Below are 17,358 nucleotides of genomic sequence, written 5' to 3' on the forward strand. Positions count from 1 at the left end.
GATTTGTGATGGATATAGTTTTAGCATTAATTGACAAAACAAAAAACTAACAAGTCACAAGGGCCAGATGGTGTTCACCCTCCAGAGTTCTGAAGCAACTCATATGTGAAATCGTTGATCTTGTAGCTAAAAAAAGCCTTCCGCATCTCTAAGACAAATCTTTCCAGAAAAGCCCAGTACTGTTGGGGGGGGGGGTTGTAGAGAAGCAGGGTGGCATGTTCCAGGGTACACAATACATCATTAAGTACAAAGTGATGCCAACTAGGACAAAAGCCAAATCCCAACTTTATTTCCTCACAGGGCATAAACTGGCTGCAAGGGGAAAAATTGGAGTTGGATTCAGATGTGGGAGATCCAGATCCAGTACAATGACTGACTCGCAAAACTCATGGGGTGGCTGCAAGCAAATCGTCCCCTTTGCTTAAACATTGGTTCATTTCTTTCTAGCTTTTTGTTTGGAGGCATTTTCGTTTCTCCACTTGTATGCTTTAGTTTTTATTCTTTTATGATTTAGGCCAATGAAAGTGAAACACTTTTTTAAAAATAAAACTGTTTACTGTATTTTATTATTTATACATGTGTACCCAGTGATCAAATTCCAGTTTGGGAATGGTCATTGAGGGGTGCCTTCTATCTGCAGATGGGGCTAAGCGTGTAAGGTCAGCTCATGGACAGGATAGGCAGGATTAGCTGTCATTCTTATTCACATGAACATTTTCCAAGCAAGCATACAAAGCACGGCAAAATTCTCGTATGTATGTCTACTCAAGACTCAACACAAGTCAACCGTGTTCTTGCCTGCAAAGCACTGTCCAGAGGCCCATGCAATAGTTTTCTTGGCAACAATGCAGGAAACTTTTTTCAACTTTTAAGTACTATCTTATCTGCAACCACAGGATGCATCTCATCCACAGGCCAGAACCTCCTCCCTGTTATTTATCTCAAAAATAGGTCCCATTGCATTCAGGAAGTACAACTTTGAAGTTCGTACAAGATTTTGCTCTTAGCCTGCCAAATAGTTTAGATGAATAAAACTAAGTACTGTAGCTCTATGGAAACTGCTTAAGGTGGCATGGAAGATGAATATGTCAAAATAGCCATTTTCCACTGAATGCAATAAAGCTAGTCAAATGGATATAGATCACTATCTTCCCTAAAAAGAAGAGCTATAAGAAGTTTCTCTCTGTTTATAGAACATAGAAGTTACTTATAAAACAGGTTTAGAAAGTTATGATCATTGGCTAGAACAGTGGTTCTTAACCTTTGTTACTCAGATGCTTTTGAACTGCAACTCCCAGAAACCCCAGTCAGCACAGCTGGTGGTGAAGGCTTCTGGGAGTTGCAGTCCAAAACTCCTGAGTAACCCAAGGTTAAGAACCAGTGAGCTAGAAGACAGCCTTTCAGCCTTGAAACCAGAACAGGCTTCTTTGCCTGATCCATACTGAACATAAGGAATTCACTACCACGGGACATGACCACAAACACGACTTTGATGGCTTCATGATGTGTCCAGACGCAGTCAAAACATTTTGTCAGTCTAGGCTCGTGTCGGTTAGAAGGGGCAAAAGGGACAAGCCTTTTTCAATAGCAGAGCCTCAGCTTTTCTTGCAGAGGAGCCCAGGATGTTCAATTTTCCAGCAGTTCCAGACTGAAATACTGTACTGGATATCGTACTGGATGAGGCAGACCAAGGGTCAGTATAAGACTCAATATAAAGCACCTTCCTAGGTTTCTAATCATGCTAGTCATAGCATAAAACCTTTTTCAGGGATATTCAAGGGCTCTGTGGGACTCTTGATGCTGCTTCCAATCTTCTGAAAAACCAAGGGACCATGCTGCACCCCTCATAGGAAGTACTGTAACCTGCTGATGTCTGAAGACACTATCAACAACAGCCACCCTATGCGGAAATGCATCCAGAAGCATCCTAAAATGGAGTATAGTAATAATAACTCTGTGCTCTTAATTCAATTCTGGCAACCCTTTTTAGGGTTTTCAAGGTAGAGATGCCTGTTCTGGAGGCATCATGGGGCTGTGCAGCTTACCCAGTGGTACACAGGCTTGCTTCCACCCCACCCCCCACCCACCCCCCGGGGAGGTAGAGTAGGAAATGCAACTCCCAACTTCTGGCTCCACAGCTAGCAACCTAACTCACTGAGTTCTTGAGCTCAAATCATATCCCCTTGCTCTTATGTCTAAGAGAGTGACCTCTACTATATACCATCATGTCTACTCAACTGTTTTCCTTTGGCTTAGAACTGTGCTCCTACACCAGTGATGGTGAACCTGTGGCACGCGAAGCCCTTTCTTCTGGCACGCGAGGTACTGGCCCACCTGCCCTTCCTTGTGGAGGCAAACCTTATGAGGCGGTTGCAGCTGGGATTCCCCCTTCCACTGCCACTTCCTGGTCCTCTGGGTCCGTCACTATGATTCCCCCTTAAACTTCCTGGTCCTCTGGGTCCGTCACTATGATTCCCCTTGAAACTGCCACTTCCGGTTCCGGTCTTCCGGGCGGCACAACAGCCACTGGTTTCTCCCCCAACCCCCAATTTTGGGCACATGAGCCCAAAAAGGTTTGCCACCACTGTCCTACACCAATAACAGCCTCAAAAGGTATACATGCATAAGAAAATCAGAGTGCATGTCTCATAGATAAGAAACCAGTCCACTACTAAGCATCATTAGACCCCACTGGCAGGAGAGAATGCTCTTTTAGATGGCAATGACACATCTATTCCTGTGCTTTTTGGCGAATGGTGGGATAAGGTCAATAATTCTGAACATCACAAGGCTTGTTAAGAGGAGCACATCCCCAGTTCATCACTCAACTCTATTGTTGACATCAGCATGAGAGTATGCATGACAGCACCTTGTGCTGAAACAAAGCACTGGGCCAGACACAACTCTAAGCTACAAGATCTCAGTAAAGGTAAAGGTTCCCCTTGACATTTTCAGTCCAGTCGTGACCGACTTTAGGGGGCGGTGCTCATCCCATTTTCAAGCCGTAGAGCCAGCGCTTGTCCAAAGACAGTTTCCGTTGTCACGTGGCCAGCATGACTAGGGAGCGCCGTTTTACCTTCCCACCGAGATGGTACCTATGGTTAATATCACCATGAGCCATAAAGGAAGAAGGGACATTTACAGGGCTAGTTTTAGAGGTATTCAGAGTTCCTTTGTTTTTTTCGTTATTATTCTGCCAAAAATAGATACAAACAGCTGTTAACTCCTTTAATATTTAAATATCTGAAGAGCCTTTTCCCCATAAAGAGACCAGACATTCCCAACAATTAGGAGCAGAAAACATCCAATTTGGATGCAAATGGACACTGCAATTATGCTTATAGTAAGTTGTTTTCTTAACTGGATGGATAGGTCAGTGAGTTGGGTACCCAACTCCAAAGCCAGAGTTCAGTACTGTACTATAACTCCTGGAAGAAAAGCCAGCCTGTGTAGCCTTAGACAAGCTATGTACACAGTCCAAGAAAAGGGGACTGGTAAACTACTTCTGAGTACTCTATAACTAGAAAACCCTGGAATGAGTGATATAAGTCAGAATTGACTTAACAGTACAAGATTATCAACAATTAGGTTATTTCTTACCAGAGTCTGATTGCTTTCTCTATCTTAGAAAGATTTTTGCAACAATTTTTAACATTCAGGATTATTTTTACTAGAGTACAAGTGAGCTCACTTCTGAATTTACTCTACGGCAGGGGTCTCAAACTCAATTTACCTGGGGGTTGCTGGAGGCAGAGTCTGAATGAGGCTGGGCCGCATCAGATTTTCTGCCAAGCGGAGCAAGCGCCCAAGGAAGGCACCCAGGAGTTTCTTTAGCCGACTGGGGCTCTGAGGAGGAGGAGGAGGAGGGGCATGCGAGCCCTCATCGCTGGCCATGATCCCCTCTGGCTCCTTCTTCACTACCATCACCAGCAGCAGCAGGATGAAGAAGTGGAGAAGAGAGGGAGCGCCGGGGGGGGGGGAGGGCACGACATTTTTTTAAAAAAAAAGCTCACAGCATTGCCTTGCCAAAGGAAAAAAGCCCCCATCTGTGCCCACGAAATTAAACAGAACAGGGTGGGGGCCCCCATAGGTGCGCGTGCATGTACACACACACGGAGGTCCGGCAACCTTCATCTGAGCCCCCCTCAAAAAAAATGCACAGTCAGCAGCATCAGCTATCCCCACAACAACAGAGGAGCAAACTGTGAGGTGAGCCCAGGCAGCCTCCAGAGCTGAGGTGGCTGAAGCAGGACGAAGAGGAGGAGGAGGAGGAGGAGGAGGAGGCATCACCGGGCACTGAGGCGGCTGCTGGCCGGGCTGGTGCTGGGGGTGCTGAGAGAGAAAGAGGGCCAGAGAGCCGCTTCCCTGGAAGAGGTGGCAGCGGCGGCTGCTGTTGGCAGCTCTGTTGGAGGCACTCTTCGAGGATGGGTTGGGAGCAAGCTCCACTCTCAGGCACTGTTTGGCGGGCTGGCTAGCAGGCTGCAGTGCTGGAAGGAGGGTGCAAGAGGTGCTGTCTTGGGAGAGCGCCGGCGAGCAAGGACAGGCTTTTTTTGACCCTTGACAGCAGAGGATGCATGAGTGCTTCAAGGGGGCAGGCAAGGCAGGGGCCATAAACTATTGTCTGGCGGGCTGCAAATGGCCCCCGGGCCACGTGTTTGAGACCCCTGCTCTACGGTATTTAGCCCAACATGGACATTAGAGAAGAAATAGTTCGGAAACACCCTCCCAAGACTACATTGTCAGAGGTCTTCTCAGAGTCCTTTTTCACAGCTCTAGACAGGGGAATGGGGCAACAGAGGTAGATGCGCCACTAAGCATTTATGACACCTTATTCTTCTAAGCAGAAGGCTGTCCTACCTTTCACAATCAGCTAGTCATCTTTCTCAAAATTTCTGAAATCAAGTACCTGCTCCTGGCCAAACACAACAAGCACTCTCCTTATATATCATTTAGGAACACTGCGGTAACATGACCTTTGTCATGCATAAACTATAACGTTTCTTCAAGGCAAGACAAACTCTTATTTGATTGCACTTGTTCCATCTTTACATACCAGTTAAACATGTTCTCAAACGATCACAAGATAAAAACGTTTGCCAAGGTGTAATGCCCTCTGAATTTGAAATAAAACATCCACAGTTCAGTCATATTATGTAGCACTATCACGTCAAACCAAATTCATGTTGTCAATCCTGGTCTCCATGCAGCAGAGAACAGATGAGGAGAAGGAAGACGAAATTTTCACAAAGGCTCATCATTACACACAATCATACACATATACACACATGCCTTAAATACTCTCAACCACCACTTCTGAAGTGGGGGTGGGAGAGTGGAGAGAAATAGATTGCCATAATTTCAATTTAAAATAAAGAGATCTTGTGCTCTCTCTCTATTTTTAATCTACATATGGAGAAATTTAACATTCCACTATTCTTACTTCAATGAGCACATGCTCATCCACCTTGTGATCTGGACCGTGGTTTTTGGGGAACATTCATTTCATATAAATGTACACAGAAAGGAACAAATACCAACATTTATTAATGCTCATCAGACCACTCACACGAAATACACTACACGTGCACTATCATCAGTCTATGTAGTCCTCCTTACTCAAATACTAAGCATGTCAGTCAAATTTATGAGGAACAGTAAAGATTGCTCATAGATTATAGCCTGGGTAACATGCAACAGGAAACCATGGTTTCCTTACTCTTCATAAGCCGGAAGCCTTCTGATATATGCTTCCCTTATCCCTTTCCTCCTTTTTCATGCCTAAAAGGTAAAGGTTCCCCTTGACATTCAGTCCAGTTGTGTCCGACTCTAGGGTGCGGTGCTCATCCCTATCTCCAAACCACAGAGCCATCGTTTGTCCATAGACAGTTTCCATGGTTACGTGGCCAGCGCGACTAGACACAGAATGCCGTTACCTTCCCACCTACGTGGCACCTATTTATCTACTCGCATTTACATGCTTTCGAACTGCGAGGTTGGCAGGAGCTGGGACAAGCGACGGGAGCTCACTCCGTCGCGTAGATTCGATCTTACGACTGCTGGTCTTCCGACCTTGCAGCTCAGAGGCTTCTGTGGTTTAACCTGCAGCCCCACCACGTCCCTTTTCATGCCTACAAGGAGGTAAAAAGCATATGTTTCCAATATTGAATGAGGGGTAGCTCACTCTGACAATTCAACTTAAATAACTGTTGTTTGGCTTCATGGCCTGCCTTGCTGCTACTAACAATTCCCCAGGGTTCAAACATGGCAGAGGTTCAGACAGTTATCTAAGTTCAGAAATAATTAGAGCCCATGATTTTTCAGAATGTGTACACTGATCCTTTGGGTTACAGGTTACATGCCTTACCCTGTAACTTCTATTTGAAAATCATTACTCTTTTCAGTTAATATGTAATGGTACACTGTTGCTCTCCAGCTGGTTTGTTACCAAATCCTATCTTGTTTACAGATTTTATTAAAAGTAGTCCATGCTAAGTTTACTAAAAAATGTAGGCGTACAACCTCTTCTCAGAGCCTATCTTAAGTTTGCCTCTGAAGGCTGGGTGGGGATAAATGGAACCACAACATCTCTTTCCCTCTGAATTCAAAGTTAAGAAACTACCTCACAGCTTGGCTGCAATTTCTTCACGGCACCTACTGTAGGATGGTTAAAGGGGAGCTCTAGTACTGGAATGCTCTCTTGCTCCAGCAAAGCAAGCTTGAAGCAAAACAGTAAACGTCTCTGACCTTGTAACAGATACCAAATGAGGAGGAACTGAATGCTGTCTCTGAACAGGAGATAAAATACCAATGCCAAGAAGAGAGCAAATCACAGAATGGGTGGTGTGCGGTTTCAGCAAGCCAGGCTATAAAGGACTGCAGAAAGATGTCCTAGGATTAGGACATCTGTTTTATAAATCAGCTCTTGGCCAGTCCTTGACAGGAAACCTTTCCAAAGAGGGAAATCCAGAGCTTAGTGGGGGTTTTTTAAAGTTACTTTTCCAAGCTGTGTGAAAATGAAGATTTCTTGTGCCATGCAGCCACAAACAGACCTGAACCACAGGCCTTCTCTCTGCATCTCTGTGGAAAACCAGAGGCCTCACTGAATCAACACAGCTTCACTCCACCTCTTTCCACTGACACTAGATATTGCTCTTTCCAGATACACAGACTTCCCTTTCCTGTGTGCAGAGTTTGGTGTTATCTATGAGTGCACCAGCCATGAAGCAGTAGAGACTTAATGCAGTAGAGTGTCCTGTAGTGCTTAGCAATTCAATTGTCTTTCTTTCTTTCTGTCTTTCTTTCTTTCTTTGGGCCATCTAAAAGGCAAATCGGTCATAAAACCCTAACATAATATTGGGGGGGGGGATGTTTTAGCCTCACTTACACTCTCCTTTACTACTTTTCTACTGGAAAGAGGAAGCAGTTTTCAGTGGCTGTGAATCACGGCACCTAGATGAAGACTAAAATGTGTTTAGTCCAGATTCTCATTGTGGGGTGTGTGTAAATTCAGCCAGGGAGGGCAGAAACCAGATGTAGATCTCCTAGTAGATCTCTGGGTTATTTGCAACAAGGACTTCCAAATGTTTAAGAGTAGGAGCACGAAAGTGATCCCTGTAGCCCTAAATTATGTTACTGAAATTAAGAAAGCAAAGGGGTAACCATGAAAATGGATGTGGAATGATTTTGAGCTTCATTCAGCGCTCATATTCAGAATAGATTCCCGGATTCTGAATTATTTGCAGTCTGGGACAAATTTGGAATTATACAACTGGCTGAATCCAGCTCTCTAGTTTTATTTGTGGTTCACAAAAAGCTTGATATGTTGTCTGCTTTTGCAGCTCCAGGTGAGCAGCAAAAGCAGGAGTCCCATGTTATCAGAGTGCTAATCAAATCATCTCTCAAAACCTGCTGTGTTGCCAGAGCACCGCTGGGTTGAATTCAACTTGCCAGGGCTCCAGTTGTGCAGAACTGATATATAATTTTTCTATTTTGAATGTTCTGACAGTCATTGTGTAATTTGGTTTCTGGTTCCCATATTAAAAACTGAAATGAAGCTAGAGATGCACTTCAGATAGATCATGCAAAGTCTACTAAGGCATAAGGGCAACCCATGATTTGTTGTTCTGAGCTTGGATTTGTAGGTGAGTCGAGATTAGGTTCAAGAGTTTCTGCCGCTAAATTTGTTACAAACTATAGTTTGCTGTTTTGGCCTTAATCGAATAAAATATGTTGAACAAAATTTCTTCAAACTGTGGCACGGTATCCTGCTTGATGGACAAACCATGGTTTGGTGTAAATCAGTATCATCACAAACATTCTTTTCCAACAAGAAATGAGACGACTATACACATGAACATCACCAGATGGGCAATACCGAAATCAGATTGATTATATTCTCTGCAGCCAAAGATGGAGAAGCTCTATACAGTCAGGAAAAACAAGACCTGGAGCTGATTGTGGCACTGATCTTCAGCTTCTTATACCAAAATTCAAGCTTAAACTGAAGAAAGTGGGAAAAACCACTGGGCTAGTCAGGTATAATCTAAAGTTAAACCAAACCCTTATGAATACACAGTGGAAGTGAAGAACAGATTTAAGGAACTAGACTTGGTGGACAGAGTGCCTGAAGAACTATGGATGAAGGTTCGTAACATTGTACAGGAGGCAGCCACAAAAACCATCCCAAAGAAAAGGAAATGCAAGAAAGCAAAGTGACTGTCCAATGAGGCCTTACAAATAGTACAGAAGAGAAGGGAAACAAAATGCAAGGGAGATAGGGAAAGTTACAGAAAATTGAATGCAGACTTCCAAAGAATAGCAAGGAGAGACAAGAGGGCCTTCTTAAATGAACAGGGCAAAGAAATAGAGGAAAAGAATAGAATGGGAAAAGCCAGAGAGGTGTTCAAGGAAATTAGAGATATTAAAGGAACATTTTGTGCAAAGATGGACATGATAAAGGACAAAAATGGTAGGGACCTAACAGAAGCAGAAGACATCAAGAAGAGGTGGCAAGAAGACACAGAGGAATTGTACCAGAAAGATCTGGATGTCACAGACAACGCAGATAGTGTGGTTGCTGACATTGAGCCAGACATCCTGGAGAGCGAAGTCAAGTGGGCCTTAGACAGCTTGTCTAACAACAAGACCAGTGAAGGGGATGGCATTCCAGTTGAACTATTTAAAATCTTAAAAGATGATGTTGTTAAGGTCCTACACTCAATATGCCAGCATGTTTGGAAAACTCAGTAGCCAGAGGACTGGAAAAGATCAGTTTACATCCCAATCCCAAAGACGGGCAGTGCCAAAGAATGCTCCAACTACCGAACAATTACACTCATTTCACACGCTAGCAAAGTTATGCTCAAAATCCTACAAGGTAGGCTTCAGCAGTATGTGGACCGAGAACTCGCAAAAGTACAAGCTGGATTTCGAAGGGGCAGAAGAACTAGAGACCAAATTGCTAACATGCGCTGGATTATGGAGAAAGCCAGAGAGTTCCAGAAAAACATCTACTTCTGCTTCATTGACTATGCAAGAGCCTTTGACTGTGTGGAGCACAACAAACTATGGCAAGTTATTAAAGAAATGGGAGTTCCTGAGCACCTTATTTATCTCCTCAGAAATCTATATGTGGGACAGGCAGCCACAGTTAGAACTGGATATAGAAGCAACTGATTGGTTATAAATTGGGAAAGGAGTATGACAAGGCTGTATATTGTCTCCCTGCTTATTTAACTTATATGCAGAATACATCATGCGAAAGGCAGGACTGGATGAATCCCAAACTGGAATTAAGATTGCCGGAAGAAATATCAACAACCTCAGATATGCAGATGATACCACCCTGATGGCAGAAAGTGAGGAGGACTTAAAGAACCTCTTAATGAGTGTGAAAACGGAGAGCGCAAGAAATGGTCTGAAACTCAACATCAAAAAAACTAAGATCATGGCCACTGGCCGCATCACTTCCTGGCAAATAGGGGAAGATATGGAGGCGGTGACAGATTTTACTTTCTTGGGCTCCATGATCACTGCAGATGGTGACAGCAGCCCCAAAATTAAAAGACGCCTGCTTTTTGGGAGGAAAGTGATGACAAACCTAGACAGCATCTTAAAAAGCAGAGACATCACCTTGCCGACAAAGGTTCGCATAGTCAAAGCTATGGTTTTTCCAGTAGCGATGTATGGAAGTGAGAGCTGGACCACAATGAAGGCTGACCACTGAAGAATTGATGCTTTTGAATTGTGGTGCAGGAGGAGACTCTTAAGAGTCCCATGGACTGCAAGGAGAACAAACCAATCAATTCTGAAGGAAATCAACCCTGAATGCTCTCTGGAAGGAAAGATCCTGTAGCTGAGGCTCCAATACTTTGGCCATCTCATGAGAAGACTCCCTGGAAAAGACCCTGATGTTGAGAAAGTGTGAAGGCAAGAAGAGAAGGAGACGACAGAGGATGAGATGGATGGATAGTGTCATCGAAGCTACCAACATGAATTTAACCAAAAACCGGGAGGAAGTGGAAGACAGGCGGGCCTGCCGTGCTTTGGTCCATGGGGTCACGAAGAGTCGGACATGACACCCTTGCTGTGGGACGGTATGTGCAGTAAGGAGCGGCCCCTTGAGGGTGATAACCGATCGCGAGCGCTTTGGTTCAGCCCCAATGTAAGAAGTGACACATTTACGCCAGGAACTAAGATCCAAAGTTACAAGATGAGTTCAGAATTGAGCTGTTTCGATCTGTTTAATTTGGTTAGTTCAGAAGTTGATGTTTAATAAAGTTGAGCCAGTTGGACTTTCAAAATCATCTCCGTCTCTTATTCCCGCCAAAATGAGGGAACCATCACCAATTTTTGAAGAACCTGATCACAACGACTAAACAACAACGAAAGTATCAGAAGTGCTTCTAGCTACTGAACCACAGTAGCTGGAAAAAATGTTGGATTGTCACCAGTTGGGAATCCAGAGGAATGCATTAGATGAGCCAGTGATAACACACACCTGAGTGACTCATGATTTCTTGACCTCGAGCACTATTCAAACATTTAGAAAAGGGCTCATTTGAATCTATAAGAAAGCAAAGAGGTCTAGCCCCATTCCACCTTATCCCTCACTTCATGCAGAGAATGACAGTCTGCAGAGTACAGTTTTGGCCTCAAGCAGGGATTTTTCAGATCCTCAACCTACTGGGGAGGCTTTATAGGCACCAAAGGATTTCCTTTTAAGACCATCTTTCTCCATGCAAAGAGAGGGAAGGATTGTCTAGTGCTCCCTCCTCCCGCAATGTTAAGACTGACCCTTTCTTGAACATCCAAATAGGGTTTCTGTTACACCAGTCAAAATAGCACCCACCAAAAGAGCATAGCATCGCCTACTTTCCTGTTTCATACATATAAACTCTTCCTGTAGTCTTCATGCCTGCTTGAGAAGTAGGTGGGAAGATGAGTAAGGCACCATGAAGGGCTTGCCCCCCATATCCTCTCAGGCTCTGAACTCTCTGCTGTTCTTATGAGCAGACTCAATAGTATCCCTCTCAGAACAGCATGTTCATTTTCCATCTAGTACAAACAAAACCAAAGACATTGCCTCCAAATATATTCTGCACGGGAAGGAAATACTTGACATATCCATTCTTACATTACATATTTGATTCCTGCTTCCACCATAAGCAGAGTAGCAGGTGGGAAAAGCTGATAATGGAGCCTGCAGTAAATGTAGAGAGAATAATCCTCCTCAACTTGAACATTAGAAAATATACATATACTTCGACACAGAACACGCTTACATATCTTTCTAGAGATTAAGCTAATCACATAAAGCCTTGCTCTGGGTTTCTCCTGTTGGTGACAGAATATGATGGCCCCTGTTTGGAACAGGGCTGCTTTAGTGGTGGCACTGCAAAAGTAGAATTTCCTTCCTAGTCAGTGTTTTAGATAACTTATCAAAATATTTTTGCTCACTCACATGAACTGCTGTATAGCTCACTGGTTTATGGATCTGACCGCAGAGCCAGAGGTTGGGAGTTTGACTCCCCACTGTGCCTCCTTGACAGGCCCTGGACTTGATGATCTGTAAGGTCCCTCGCAGCTCTGCCGTTCTAAGACTATTATTATTATTATCTTGGACTCGTGGAATATATTTATTACACCATGGCACTACAGTATGTTTAGGCACCAGTATTGAGTTATTTTATGTTTGTTTTCAGATTTGCCATTGGTTTTGATCAGTACACTCACAGGAGAAGGTGCATCTAAAGCAAAGCAAAGCAAAAGCGTGCTGCGTATATACCGCCCCATAGTGCTTCAAGCACTCTCTGGGTGGTTTACAAGTTAATTATGCAGGCTACACATTGACTCTCCCCCCAGCAAGCTGGGTACTCATTTTACCGACCTCGGAAGGATAGAAGGCTGAGTCAACCTTGAGCCAGCTACCTGGGATTTGAACCCCAGGCCGTGAGCACAGTTTTAGCTGCAGTACAGCGGTTTAACCACTGCGCCACGAGGCTCCTCTAAAAAGGTGGTTCATAAACTTTCTTTTTAAATTCAGTATTTCTCACGGAATTATTCATAAAACATGTATTATTCTTCTGTACAGTAAACAGAGGTGTGTTGGTTTCATACAAGACTACATTTCATAATCCCTCATTGTCTTATGAGCAAAGCTGTGCCTAAAGCTGTGTTTACAATTAGTGAGCATTTCTTACCATATGATCTAAATCTGCTACCATTTCACCTGTGTGTTATTGTTTTCCTTCTTCCCTTGGTGACTGCCATAAACAAAACTGCAGACTCTGCAGTGATGTAGTAAGTTTCCCTAAGCCCTTCCAGAAGCAACTATTATTAAAAGAAGTAGATTTCCAAAGCAGAACAACAATCATCCTTGATTTCTTTGTGCATCCTTGGCTACTCAGTACAAGACTCATCCACAGAAGCAGGCCAAGTGACAAGGGCACTGGCAGAACCAAAGGCTATTGCTGGTTACAGGGACTACTCTATACACACTTGTTGTCACCGTGTCATTCTCTGGAGGTCAGATCAGGTGTGGGTTAGCAGGGCCATGGCAATAGCTTATGGACGCTGAACTGTGTGACTGATGGCACCATCAAAGCTAAGCGGGACTGTACACACACTGCAACATATGGAAGGCCAACAGCCAATGAATTTTGAAGAAGTGCTGCTTGCATTTTACCCAAGTGGAAAAAAAGGGAGGACAGAGGCAAAGAAACAGATCCTGTACCTTGAACAATTGAACAGAATAAAATTTCATCAGCTGAAACTCACCCTAACCAATCTGTCCCTGTCATTCTCTCTTATTTGTCATCAGCAACTGTGTGGGCAATAGTACTTGACCCAAGATTAGATTCATGTCTGTGAAAGGAATTTGGACCCAGGTTTGATAAACAACTATTAAAGGACACAAGTGTCCTTCATTGGCAATCTGGTCATTCTGATGGCTCTTTTTCCTGTTCTCATGATCAGAGCTGTGGCCAAATCCTTTCTTAGAAAAACCAAAGGGAAATTCACCTCTACAGATTTCCCTTGATGGAATTATCTTGACAGTCCCACTGAAACCAATTTTCCACAGATTTAATTGCTAGCAGTTGATATTCAAAGAGGATATTAGGACTGTAGAAAATTATGGGCAGTCTTCCTTGGCCCAAACAGACATAGCAAGAAGACAGTTCCTGTTGTTCTTGATCACTACAATCACTACAATCTCTCTCTCTCTCTCTCTCTCTCCCTTTTATTAACTTATTAGGCCAGGTACTTTTACCCCAAAGGGTTTATTTTGGTCTGTGCAACTGCAGACACGCAATGAGAATTGTGACTATTTCCCTGTGGTTGAATTCAGATAAGGATGCAACAGGTTCTACCACACAGCCCAATCATAGTACCATACGAGAAGAACTAACAAGTTAAAAGTATATGTTTTTTCTCACTGAAAGATAATGAGTTGTCCCCTATAATTTGGACCATGTACCAATCTGTGTGAGATCTTACATGCTTGCTCAATAGTTGATGGAACTCTTGGGATAACTGTGGGAAGATGAGCTCCAGAAATACTCCTACCTTGCCCTTTGCCTACATACAATACTTTTTTTCTTTTTGGCTCCCATACCATATTCTTAAATATTTTTTAATTTTTCTGCTGATGTTTACTTACACTCCAAAAAGTGTAGACTGGTTTTAATTCCACACAGTACTAGCCACACAGACTTTATAAAGAAGCTCTTCTGGTAGTAAATACTATTCCAGGGAAACTTACTGATGACATAGCTAAACAATATACAGTAGTTACTATTTTTTTAAGTGTTAGGACCCACAAATATTGTTCAACCACATAATGTTCCCCAAAGTTTCTTCAATAAACATGAGATTCGGTTCAACTGCTCTTGTACAAAGAAAGCAAGAATCCTCTTTTCTGAACGGCTTTTGTTAAGGCTAGGAATCCAAATCCTGAAACTAAACTGTGGGTTTTGTTGACCTTTAGTATTACTTTGTGGAATGGCAAAGGGGGAGGAGCAGGCGGAGAAGCAAGAGTTGATAAAATCCAAGCCAACCTCTTGGTCGGTCGGAAGTTATAAAAGGATACACTCTGCTCTCGTCAAAGACAAAATAGTTCCACAGTCACTAATTGGTAGTTGGACGTTGTGTCTAAAACTTTTAAAAACAACCTCTGAAAGATGAAACAAAGAGTTCTATGGCACATAATGACTAACTGTTTACTATAGCATAAGCTTTTGGGAACTACAGCCCACTTAAATATGAAATGTTGTAAACTGTAGCACTACAGACAGTCATTATATCACTTCTATGTAAGGTTCTCTGTTGTTGCCATCAGCAATAAAGCCTTGCAGAAGTTGTTTTTAAAAGCTTGTTTGTTTGCTTGCTACCCTTTTTTCACGAATGGAGATTTCAGAGACCAGCTCTTGAAAAAGAGCTCTGCTCTCTGTTCCCCCCCCCCCATAATAATCCCAAAACTCAGAGTAAGACAGCATCAACAAAGTGCACGCAGCCAGGCTGAAAGTCACATGTGCATGCACCACTGCAAGACCTTGCTTTCAATGTGCCTTTTGTTTGATGGCTGGTGTTTCAACATCCTCAACTTGAGCAGAAAAAGGTCAGCCCTAGTCTTCTGGCATTCATAAATCTGAATCAGGCCCTGCCAAAAGTAAGAGTGATGTGGTAGTAAATTTGCCTCAGTGAGGAAGAAACAGAAGTTGGAGGCAGGGACAAACTTTGCAAGATGGATCTCAATTCTCTCCTAAGAGGAGACACATGCTTAAAATTATGCAGTTCAACTTGCTTCCTTTTTCCATCAAAACCTATTTATTCCTCAGTAAGGTATGCTGATACACAAATACTTACTCTTGCTGATACACAAATACTTACTCTTGCATGTTTGCAAATAATTCACAATTACTAACCAACTTTTTTTAAAAAATCGCCTGTCATTTGTACCCGAGTTAGTCACTTGTAAATATAAAAAGGGTGGGAGAGAAGAGTCTAGGATCTTCCCTGCCAGGTCTCTACTATAATGTAAATAAGAAGCAACTTTTCTCTTGTAGAACTTGGCAGTTTCTAAGCTGCCCTTTCCAGGCTACATCTTAACATTCCTGTGTTAGTCATTGATGGCCTAGGAAGAAAGAAAACTGACTTTTTTTGTAAAAAGAAAGAAAAAGAAACATTTCCTATCAAGTTGCTTGGAGGCATTTCCCATTCACCCGAGGCAACTAGGCAAACACTATTTACATAGGCCTGTATTGTAGAGTTTGGTTACTGAAACAGTAATATATCCATTTTAAACAGTCCATAAACCCAGCATTGTTGTTCCCAAAGCAGACCACAACAATTCCTTTAGCTCACACAATTGTGCAATCATCACATGAGAAGTTACACCATTTTACAGAGGGATGAAAAGAGACCAACCTGACCCAATGAATCCACAACTTCCACTTGAACTTTGGCCCGACTCTGACCCATTCATAGGCTAAGACCAAGCTGGGCAACCACGAATCCTGTAATCCTCATTTGTAAACTTCCCCACTGCATCATCCCAGTCTCCAGAACGGAAACCATGACATCTTTTTCGGAGCAACCCCACCATTAATGTTTCCAGTGTCTACAGCCAAGTCCCATGCTGCAGCTTCACGACAAGCTCGGAGTTGCTAAACACAGTACAGAAAATTGTTGTTGCCGTGTTATCAAGCAAATCAAGGCAAGAAGGAGCCCCCACTCCACCAGAACTTTGAATAGGCTTTTGCCCTTTCAGATGTTATAAGCCCATCGCCTTGCAGGGGCACAAAGCTGCATTCAGAGATTCTAAACAGCTATTTTCATCTGTAAAAGAAAGCACAGCTAGGTAGCACCCCTAAGACTGCACCCAAGCATTCATCTCCCTCCTCTCCTATTCCTGCTCTTTTACTGTCTCTTGGAAACCTTTGAGACGGCATTTGTTCAAGCTGCCAAGTTAAATCCTCCACTCTCATGTCAATGCATGGGGAGGCGGGGTGGTGGGGAAGAGATCAGTCAGAATTCCCAGTCTCGCTTAGGCCCGGCTGAAGTAGACACAGACACACCAACATGTGTGAATGCATGCACCCAGTTCTTTCCCCTAGAGAATCATTAAGTCCTCTGCAGATCAGTAACTAAAGCTCCCAAATATATACAAGTGTAGAAAAGCAGACCTCGATGATGACAGGGAGCTGGGACTTTAATACACTGGCTGCTGCCTCAGCCTCCTTCCCTGTCTGCAGGCTTACAGGATCTCCCTGCTACCTAGGGTGAAGCATCCAACCGAGCCAAACATCCTATTCCGCCTTGCTGCTCCCTTTTCATCCCCTCTCTTCCTTGTCTTATTTAAGAATATTTGGGATTGAAGAGGCAAAAAAAAAAAAAAAAAAAAGGTAACAGGCATTTCAGAAGTTCTCTCTTACAAAAAATAAGTTAACAACAAGATCCAAGCCCTCACACGTGTTCCCAACACACATATTGATACAAAGGTTTGCAGGGCAGGAACAGAACAGGAACTTCTAGATCGCCACCCCAACCCATTCCATCTCTTTTTTTTTCTTTCAAAAGTCAACTGAGCGAGATCAGGGCAAGCAATCGCAGGCTAAACTCAGAGGGCTCCTATTTTTTTAATGTTTACATTCAGCAAGTGCCTTTTAACTGCCATTGTGGGTTTCATCCATATAGGTATCCACACACAAGACACACAATTTCCCTCTCTCTTTAATTGCAGCCAGCCAGCCCAAGCTACTCTCCCGTGAAAACGATCCCCTCCTCTTTCCCCCACCCCAATAGCAAGAAAGCAGGAATTCGTCTCTCTCTCTCTCTCTCTCTCTCTCCTCCACCCCC

The 17,358-nt window shown here is 43.4% G+C and overlaps 1 protein-coding gene across 15 annotated transcripts in view; it reads right to left on the bottom strand.

Moving 5' to 3' along the window:
- Positions 1 to 17,358, bottom strand: part of ZMIZ1 (zinc finger MIZ-type containing 1) — a 458,362-nt gene that overhangs the window by 439,023 nt on the left and 1,981 nt on the right. The window contains exon 1 of one of the 15 annotated variants that reach the window (XM_020802525.3): positions 15,928 to 16,904. The exons of the other annotated variants lie outside the window; for them this stretch is intronic. The gene's annotated coding sequence lies outside the window, so the exon portion shown is untranslated. Of the gene's footprint in view, positions 1 to 15,927; positions 16,905 to 17,358 lie in introns of those variants that run through there. 15 annotated transcript variants of the gene reach the window in all.

This window comes from Pogona vitticeps, chromosome 3 (genome assembly GCF_051106095.1).
Source record: "Pogona vitticeps strain Pit_001003342236 chromosome 3, PviZW2.1, whole genome shotgun sequence".
In the NCBI taxonomy this organism is placed as follows: domain Eukaryota; kingdom Metazoa; phylum Chordata; class Lepidosauria; order Squamata; family Agamidae; genus Pogona; species Pogona vitticeps.